Here is a 10,293-nt window from a genome sequence, read left to right as displayed (position 1 = left end):
GTAACAACAAAGTAGACCTGGGTCTGAGGGTTTGAGGAAAGGAAAGAGGCAGAGAAATTAATATTTACAAAATGTCCACCGAGTGCCAGTTCTGGGCAAGGCCCACTGCATGAGTTACACGTTCGGGTTTCACAGCATCATTCAACACCTATGAGCGGTGTGGGTATTACAATCTTTTTAGAGCAGAGGAAAGTAAGGTGTAGAGAGGCGAGGAATTTCTCTTTGTTCCCGGCCGGAGGGGCCTCCCAAAATGACCAGAGGCCCCAGGCGTGGTTGGCGGGTCCCCCTCCCCCTTTGCTGTGCCTCCCCTCGGCTCCAGGGCCCACAGCCTCTTGCTCCCCTTGCTTGCCGGCCTGCCTGCTCCACTGGACTGAGACTGTCAGGGGCTGTGTTTTGGGTTCTGCATGTCCAGCATCCCCTTACGTGCCGGGCACAGGCCTGCATCCTCGGAGGAAGCAAGCAAGAGTTAATGCGGAGGCAAACAAAGAGCCGCGAGGCCCAGCTGTGTGAGCTGAGGGCAGAAGCAATGAGCACACCCGTTACATAAGTGCTTCTCCTGCTCTGCTCAGGCCCGGGAGGATAGCGGGGCTCTTGCCTCCCCTGTGCTATATATAATCTCTGTTTTGGCAGAGGAGCTTGCTACAGTTCCACAGCTCACTCACAGGAGATACTCATGTTTTCTTAAGAATCCAGCAAATTTTCTTCGACTAGTGATGCCACAAAATAATAAGACAGACTTGGCGTAAGATTTAGACACTTTTCCCACATTCCCAGCATTTTTCTCTCTCAAAAACAGTATTTCTGGTTCCGCTTCAAGAAGCAAAGGAAGGGTGAAAATGAGATGGCAAAGAGACAGCTTGCAACATCCCATAATTACAGCCTTTGATGCTGGAACCTCAAGGCTCCAATCCCAGATGGGACAGTGTTTCCCTTTTTGAGGCTCCAATCCCAGATGGGACAGTTACCCTTTGGTAACTAAACAGGGGCTGATCCATTAACCAAGAATATGTCCCCCCAATACCTTTTTTTCTGGCCGCGCAGCTTGTGGGATCTTAGCTTCCCAACCAGGGACTGAACCCGGGCACTCAGCAGTGGAAGCATGGAGTCCTAACCACTGGACCGTCAGGGAAGGCCCCAAGAATGCGTTTTTGATACAGAGTAGGCCAGGTTTGTTTCTGATTCTTTCTCACCTGCCTCGTAAGCCCTTACCCTGGAATCCATGACCTCATGACTATAGAATGAATATTTCATAGAATCATTCATTTGTCCTGGGACTTAACTGAAGATAAGTTTTACTTAGTAAACCCCTTCTTTAGCTGTAGTAGATTTACCTGACAAATGTTTTCTGAGACCTTTAAAAACATATATTTACTAAAAATCACCACATTAACTTCATGTTAGTCCTAAAAGGTTCTCTAATTACTGAAAGCCATAGTTCGTTATTCTAATACAAACTGTTATAACACATACTCACTTGAACATTAAAACATGATATTTCCTTTAAGTATATTCAGTCCTTTAACTTTTTACCAATTTGGTTGGGACTTCCTCCAGACCAATTCTTCCAAAATGGTGAATTTTTAAGAAATAAAATCATGAACCTGATGTTTTCATAAGATGACAGGTTAAGAAGAAAAACAGGCTTTTAAAATATTAATTTTATTAACATTAATACTAACATCTAAGTATTAGCAGAGCTATTATTTATAAGCATAGCTCCTATAGCGAGTACATAGACATTGTGAGACTTGCTGACAGCGGGCAGCTCAGTTCTAGCAGGTTCTATTCCAAAGTGGCCTGTCACTATAGTGGGAGTCAGATAAACCTGAGTCCCAACCCTGACTCAGCAACTTCCTAGTGCAGGTCACTTGGGTCTTGGGTGATGTATTGAACCTCCCAAACCTCAGTTTTCTTTTATAAAATGGGAATGATATCAGTGTATATAGGGTAAGGTTCACTTCAAAAAGTAAACAAGACAGTCTATGGGAAAGCATCCTGGACAGGCATGTTGACAGTCAGGCAGAAGTCTCAGGCTTCCTGCCTCCTCACTCCCTGCACCGTCCCATCACCAAGGTGGCCCCTCTGCATGGTTTCTGAGTACTGACCTTCTCCTCTCGCCTGCAAACAGCTGTGGTGACTTCAGTGACCTACACTGCCTGCACACACACATGCCCCCTTCCCCCTATTAGCCTTTAGACACACAGATCACTGTCTTCAGTGATTCCCTGCAGCATAAAGTCCGCCCACTTGAGCCTGGTGTCATGGTCCTTTCTTAGTCTGGCCCAACCACCCTTTCTGAGCTCATGGTCCCTTGCAAACCCAAGTCTTCCCACTCCAACTCTGCCCATCGCCCTGCTTCAAAGCTCTTACACAGCCTCCACGGCCTACAGTATAAACTCTAAACTGCTTCATGTGGCATCTGAGACATGTTATCTGGTCCCTGCCCATCTCCAGTTTCACCGGCCACCACTCCTTTGCCTCCTCATACTTTATAGCCAAGCAATTCTACTTACAGTACCGGAACCCTATGTTGTCTCATCACTCTTCAACTTTACACACACTCCCCTTTTTGCCCAGAATACCCTCCTCCTCTCATCTGTTTGGCAAAGTCCTAGACAGTTTTCAAATGGCCCCACTTCTGTGACAGTCTGTCAAGTACTGACTGTGTCTCGTACCTTTGTCTGTTACTGCACCTGCCATGTTGTAATTATTTTTCATGTTTTCTTGTAATTCACTAGATCACTATAAATATCTTCTTTGGGGGGTGAACCCAGGACTTGGTCTTACACAGAGTAGTCACTCAGGAAATATTTACAGTGTTGAGCCGAAAAAGCTTCCAAGCTGGTGGGAAGAGCCACTGAAATGCAGGGGCTGTGACCTACCAGAGCAGCCTGCCGCTGTGAGAGTAGGCAGAGGGAGAATTTAACAAAATTCCCATTGAAAATGGTAAAATGGTGGTGACTGCCAGAGCTCAGAAAAAGAAACCCTTTTTATGTGGTTACAACTCTAACAAGTCAATTACATTTACCTAAAGCCAGTGGAACTCCAAACTGTATTTTTCTCCCCATAGCCTCATTCTTTCATAAAGTTCCCTTGCTCTGTGCAATGATCATGGGCAATCGCGTTTGCAGTTTTCGGCGATGCCAGTTCATGGCTATGTTTTTCTGTTCACTGAACTGGCTCATTTCTTCAGAACAAACTGTTCTGCACTGAAGCAGGAATTGGCTGGGTTCTAACAAAAAGATTTTTCCCCCCTGACAGTGTTTTTGCAAAAGACCCAAGTCAATTTATAGCCAAGTAACAAAAGGTCAGAAAGGTTAGTCAAGCAATGGGCGTAATTCCTGTGTGTCACAGCCAATAAAGGAAATGGGTGGGAATAAATAGTATGCAATTTTAACCTGAAATTATTTGTGCAAAACTATTATTGTGAACTATACAAAGGGACCCATGGCTTCCAATACAAAGGATTTCCCACTCTGATTTTTTTTAAGACACATTTACTGTGGAAGAACTGAGATGACCTCGAATTGCTCATTTGCAAGTGGAAAACTGTCAAAAACTTTTTCACACTAATTTATGAAAAAACTTGGTCACTGTTTTGCAGCCCTGAAATAGAAATATTCACATAAAAAATTAAATATCTCCCAGTTAAATCACAATTAAATACAATCTGCAGGGCTGAATGTAATACAAAATCTTTGCCAAAAGAGAAAATTAACCAAAAGAGATGCTGAGAAAAGGGCTCTACAAAGGCCATAGTTTATCTGTTTTAATCACGCTAGAAGTGTGACAAACTACTGCATTATTCAACGAGCATAAGAACAACAAGAAATGCCTGCCTTTAAAGCAGACACGAAGAGCTGACATCACAGCCAAGCCAACGGAAGACAGATGAGTAACAGCCTGCACTGGGCGGCCAACCAGGCCCAGGCTTGTGGGCCTGCGGAGTTAAGGAAGCCTTTCACATTTCAAGGCCAATGGAACCCCCCCCCACCCCGCCATCACAATGTCTATAGTAGTCACCATTTAAAACAACCTAATCATGCAAAAGATGAATGGTTAAATAGAACACTGTCACAGTCCTGGACAAGATGCTGTAAACCATTTCTCCCCCAGCCTCTTTGCTAAGTACAACCATAAACCCTGGAAATAATACAAGAGGCAACCAAAGGAGAAGTCTGAAAGGGGGGAAAAGGAAGGTGAACATGTTAGGGATCCCAGGGCTAAAGGAACAACACAGCAGCAGGGCATCTTATGACTCCCCTATCCAACTGAAGAAGGTGGCCCAAGCCAAATGTTTCCCAAGCCCCAGTCTAGCAACATAAGGCAACTCAGGAAGGCTTATCCTTCCCTATGACAGAATGGGAGTTCTGCAGACAACACCAGGCCAGCTGGTAGCACCAACAAGGAGGATAGCTCAGGAGCCCACTGATATTAAAACAATCTGGGAAAACACTCTCCCTCCCTGCAGGGCCCCCAGGAAGTACTCTTTATTCCAGCAGGATGGAGACTCCTTTCTTCCACCTGAAGGCACCAGGCAGCATGGCCTGGGGAAACTTCTTCCTTCCATCAGATAGCACCAGCAGGGCCCAGTGGGAGCCCCAGCTGCACCAGATAAACCAAGCAGACCAAAACAGTAACAGCAAAGGCTCTGAAAAGTAAATCATCACTGGAATCACAGCCCACAAAAGTAGATCCCAACCTGTGTGCTAAACCTAAAGAGAGTGACTTCCTGGTAAAACAAAAGGTTTAAACAGGACCCAGAGTTTCCTAACATAATAGACAAAATGTCCAGAACAGAATGGAAAATCCCCTTCCTACCAAGAACTAGGAAAATCACAACTTGAATGAGAGAAGATGATCAACTGACACCAATACCACGATGAATCTGATGTTGGAATCAGCTTACAAAGGATTTTAAAGCAGCCCTCACAAAAATGCTGCAACAAGCAATTACAAATTCTCTAGAAATAAATGAAAAAATAGAAAATCTCATCAAAGAAACAGAAGTTATAAAAAGGACCAAATACAAATTATAGAACTGAAAGACATAATAATAGAAATAAAAACTTGCTAGATAGGCTTAATAACAGAGATGACGACAGAGGATAAAAATCAATGCACTTGAAGACAGATCAGTAGAGCTTACCCAATGTGAACAAAAGAGAGAAGACTGAAAACAAATGAACAGAGCTTCAAGAACTTGTGAGACAGTAACAAAAGATCCAATGTTCATATCATCAGAGTCCCAGAAGGAGAATAAAAAGAGAAGGGCTGAAAGAGTATTCAAAAAGATAATGGCTGAGAATTTCCCAAACCTGGTGAAAGACATAAACCTACAGCTTCAAGAAGCTGGGCAAACCTCAAATAGATAAGCTCAAAGAAATCCATGACAAGACACATGATGATTAAATTTCTGATAATTAAAGACAAAGACAAACCCTTGAAAAATGAGAAAAACAACCCATTGTCTATAAGGGAACACCAATTCAAATGAAACAGATTTACCATTTGAAACCACAGAGGCCAGAAGGAAGTAGCACAATATTTTCAACGCTGAAAGAAAAGAACTGTCAACCATGAATTCTATATCTGGGGAAAATATACCTCAAGATTGGAGGGGAAAAGACATTCTCAGACTAAGGAAAACTAAAAGAATGTGTAGCTAGAGGACCTACTCTTAAAGAATGGCTAAAGGAAGTTCTTCAGAGAGAAAGGAAATGATAAAAGAAGAAATCTTGGCATATCAGTTAGGAATAAAGAACAGAAAAAGAGAATGAGTATATACAACTAGACTATCCTTCTCCTCATGAGTTTTATATCATATTTAATGACTGAAACAAAAATTATAATACCACCTGATGCTCAAGATAATTATATTTAGAAGTGGGGATTAAAGGGACCTAGATGGAAGTAAGGTTTCCACATTTCACTCAAAGTGGTGAAACGCTGATACCAGTAGACTGTTATAAGTGAAATATGTATCTTGTAATACTCAGAGCAACCACTAAGTAAATGATACAAAGAGATACACTCAAAAACATTACAAATAAGATAAAATCCTTTAAAACCTTCAAGTCACCCAGAGAAAGGCAAGAAAAGGGAAACCGGAAGCAAAACAAATAATAAAATGGCAGATTAAAACCCTAATATATAAATAATTACCTTAAATGTAAATGGTCTAAATACACCAATTAAAAAGTAGAAATTGTCAGAATGGATAACTATATGCTGTTCACACGAAACTCACTTCAAATTCAATAAGTAGGCTGAAAACAGAGTGCTCTCCATACAGTAGATGGAATATCAATAGCTCTTTTAAATTGTGCTTATGAATAATTTTCATGATATAGGAAAATGTTTAAAATATTACATTTTATAAGACATGATAATTAAATAAGTAAATATTTTCAAAACAAGACACAAAATGTATATATAGCATGACTTCACACTGTATGTAAACAATTTATAAATAAATGCCTCAAAAGAATGCATGGGGGCTTCCCTGGTGGCGCACTGGTTGGGAGTCCGCCTGCCAATGCAGGGGACATGGGTTCGAGCCCTGGTCCAGGAAGATCCCACATGCTGCAGAGCAGCTGGGCCCATGCATCACAACTACTGAGCCTGCACTCTAGAGCCCGTGAGCCACAACTACTGAAGCCTGAGTGCCACAATTACTGAAGCACGCGCACACCTAGAGCCTGTGCTCCGCAACGAGAAGCCACCATAATGAGAAGCCCGTGCACCTCAACGAAGAGTGGCCGCCGCTCGCTGCAACTAGAGAAAGCCCATGCACAGCAACAAAGACCCAACACAGCCAAAAATAAATAAATTAAAAAAAAAAAAAAAAAAAAGAATGCATGTTAGGGTACCACTAGCAAGAATCTCAATTATCTTCATTACGCTTTCTTATATTATTCAGATTTCTACCATAGAACGAATGGCTTTTATAATCAGAAAACAACATTATGTTCTAAAACTTCTCTTCAATTAAAGCAGTCTATTAAAGATAACTGCTGCGTTCTGAAGAACCTAGGGGCAGGACAGGAATAAAGACGCAGACGTAGAGAATGGGCTTGAGGACACGGGGAGGGGAAAGGGTAAGCTGGGAAGAAGTGAGAGAGTGGTATGGACATATATATACTACCAAATGTAAGACAGGTAGCTAGTGGGAAGCAGCCACATAGCACAGGGAGATCAGCTTGGTGCTTTGTGACCACCTAGAGGGGTGGGATAGGGAGGGTGGGAGCGAGATGCAAGAGGGAGGAGATATGGGGATATATGTATAGCTGATTCACTTTGTTATAAAGCAGAAACTAACACACCATTGTAAAGCAGTTATACTCCAATAAAGATGTTAAAAAAAAAAAAGATACAGTTATCAAATAAAAAAAAAAGATAACTGCTGCTGCCTGGGGAGGAAGAACTAATATTTATCATGGGCAGCCACCATTAACGTGGCTCTTTCTACTGGTGAGCTGGCTGCCTCTCCCTTTCCTGCCCCCCAGAGGACCAAAGGTACATGGCAGAAGGCCTGGAAGACTCAGAAAGTGTTCTCTCTGCAAGCTTTGTACATGGGATCCAGGAGATGGGGGTAGTGAGGGGGAGGGAACTGACAGATAGGGACAGCAGAGTAGGACTGTTAGAAACCTGCCTCATGTCCAGTGGTCTCCAGAGTCACTGCTGTAAGTCTCCACAGGCCTGACCACCGAGTTGGGTCCCATGTTTCTTCACTCCATCACCCAAGGCCACACAAGCATGTCTTGGTCCTCACAGCCCAACAGAGCCTAACACGAGGATCATCCCACCACGCTGGAGGCCACAGTACAGAAGAGGAAATTCTTCTATTTGATATTGCCAAGTCGGTATCAATTTAACACCCCTGTCTTCCTTCCTTTTTCAAAGTCTCTCTCTAATTTTATCCAGGAGCCCCGTGATAAGCTTCCTACTATAACAGACCCAATCCTTTTTCTGGCATTTCAAGTAAGAAAACTCAAAGTAATCTTCAATTCTTCCTTACCCTTTATTTGTATATCCAATCTATTATCATAAAGCAGATTCAACATAGAATGCAGAAGGTAGCAGATATAATGATTTCTAAGATTCCCTATTAGAGATCTGTAATTCTTTTACCAAAGATTACCTTTACCCTTTCTTAATGCAATGAATAAACAAACCCTCTTAAAGTCAAAGTCGAAACCAAGCCTCCTTCACGTATAAGATGCTTCCTTGTTGATTTAACAGGCAATGGGACCATTTCAAGACTTCCCACTGTTATGACCAATTCTGGAAAAGTTGCCTTTTTCTCTTACTGAGGACATGGAATCCCATCTCTATGGCCATATAGGATAACTCAAAGCCAACCTTGATTTTACAGCACTTTGCAAACTCTGCAGGACTATTTCAGTGCCTCTGCCTTTGCCATCTCCCATATCTAAACTATGCACATGATGAGGTAACACAATTTTACAAATACTTGAGCACGTATTGGTGACCATGTTAACTTTTTAAATAAACTTTTGATTTGCCTGTTGTCTTGCTTTTTGGGGGCTAGAGTGGAAAAAGCATGGACTCTGGAGTCAAAGAGTATCCCTATTACTTATTAGCCACATAACTTTGCAGCCTCTTCATCTATAAAATGGAAATAAGTATGCATACCTCCTATGAGGATTAAGTAATATATTACTTATAAAAGTGCCTAGCATATCATAGGTGCTCTCTTGGATCCATTTAACATTCCTACCTTAGTTTCTTTTTTTCCAACTACTTCTCGTTTATGATTTATGCTTTATGTTTTTATGGACCTAAATGAGTCACCTTAAATTCTTATGGAACAAAAAAAAGCACATAAAAATACAACATAAAAACAGTAGACACTCTGCTGGGAAGTAGGGGTGGGCACTGACTGGGAAGGGATATGAGGCAACTTTCTGGGTAATGATACCCTCGTAGGAGTTTGGGTTACACAGGCGTATGCATTTGTCAAAACTCAGCAAATGTACAGTTAAAATTTAACTACAATGAAATGTACCAATCTTACCTCAAAAGAAAAAACAAACTATAAACAAATAATGACCTCTACTTAGTGATATGCATGCCGAAGCACTGAGAGGGAATGCATAAAAAACAGGATGGACAGACGGCTGGACAGAGAAATAGGAAGCACAGAGTAAAATGTTAATGGTCAAACCTGGTGGTGGGTGGATGGCTGCCCACTGTAAAATCCTTTCAATTTTGCAGTATGTTTGAAATTTTTCATAATAAAATGTTGGGAAAACACATGCTATGGAAAAGAATGGAAGGCACTCAATACACATTAGTTCTCTTCCCGAACCCTCTCCCTATCTTCATTCATCCATTTGATCATTTACCTGCCAACACTTCCTAGGCACACACCACAGAATCGCCTAGTACAAGTTGCTTAACCCCAAGCCCTCTGAATACGTTTCCTCATCTGTGGAATAATAACTACATGTGCCTTATGGGGTTTCTGTGAGGATTAAGATGATAAACGTGTAACGCTTAAGCTCAGTACCTGCCCTGTAGCTGGTGCTCAATAAAAGCTAGCTCTGATTATGTCAGTATTACATAAAGAGCCCGGGCATTATAGTGTATTATTCTAGTAGCAAGTAGTGACTAGAAGCCCTGACCCCTAACTGACTGCTTGGGTTCAAATTCCAACTCTACCACTTTGTAGCTTTGGGCAAAATCCTTAACCTTTCTGTGCCCCAGTCTCCTATTCTGTGAAAAAGGGATAAGTGTTCTCTTTCATGGGGTTATTAAGACAATTCAACATGATAATATATACAAAATGCTTAGACAGTGGCTGGAACTGTATAAGCACTCAATCAATGTGAGCAAACTCACTATGCTGGATATTTAGAGAATATGAAGATGAATGGAATGCATAAGTCCCTGACACCTCAAGGAGTTGATTATCCAGGAGAGGAGAAGGCCATGTCAACAGAAGCATCACAAAGTGGTGTGTGATGTGTGCCATAGGGGACGTGCTACTATGGGCTTGGGATACCGGAAAAACAGACTGATGATAATGAACAAGGAAGGCCTCAAGGTAGTGGCACTGGATGATGTGGAACCTGAAGGCAGAGAAGGGGAAGAAAAAGGTTGGTAATGTGAAAATACATGGTACAAAGAGCCTACTAGAACTTAATAAAAGATAGGTAGGGGTGGGTTAAAAGATTTGAGGCTGGAAAGAGATTGGGATCAGATGGCAGAAAGCTCTACTGATGAATGTGGACTTTGTTCACAAAAGTACTTTGAAAAAATGATCAT

At 41.9% G+C, this 10,293-nt stretch overlaps 1 protein-coding gene and 1 long non-coding RNA gene across 12 annotated transcripts in view; one reads left to right on the top strand and one right to left on the bottom strand.

Moving 5' to 3' along the window:
* Positions 1-10,293, bottom strand: part of ZHX3 (zinc fingers and homeoboxes 3) — a 205,829-nt gene that overhangs the window by 112,231 nt on the left and 83,305 nt on the right. The window lies entirely within an intron of this gene.
* Positions 1-10,293, top strand: part of LOC309613063 — a 55,312-nt gene that overhangs the window by 35,374 nt on the left and 9,645 nt on the right. The window lies entirely within an intron of this gene.

The sequence above is a fragment of the Balaenoptera borealis genome (genome assembly GCF_965194805.1).
Source record: "Balaenoptera borealis genome assembly, chromosome: 16".
In the NCBI taxonomy this organism is placed as follows: Eukaryota; Metazoa; Chordata; class Mammalia; order Artiodactyla; family Balaenopteridae; genus Balaenoptera; species Balaenoptera borealis.
Note: the sequence above shows the minus strand (reverse complement) of the source record. Positions and strands in the feature narration are given on the sequence as shown.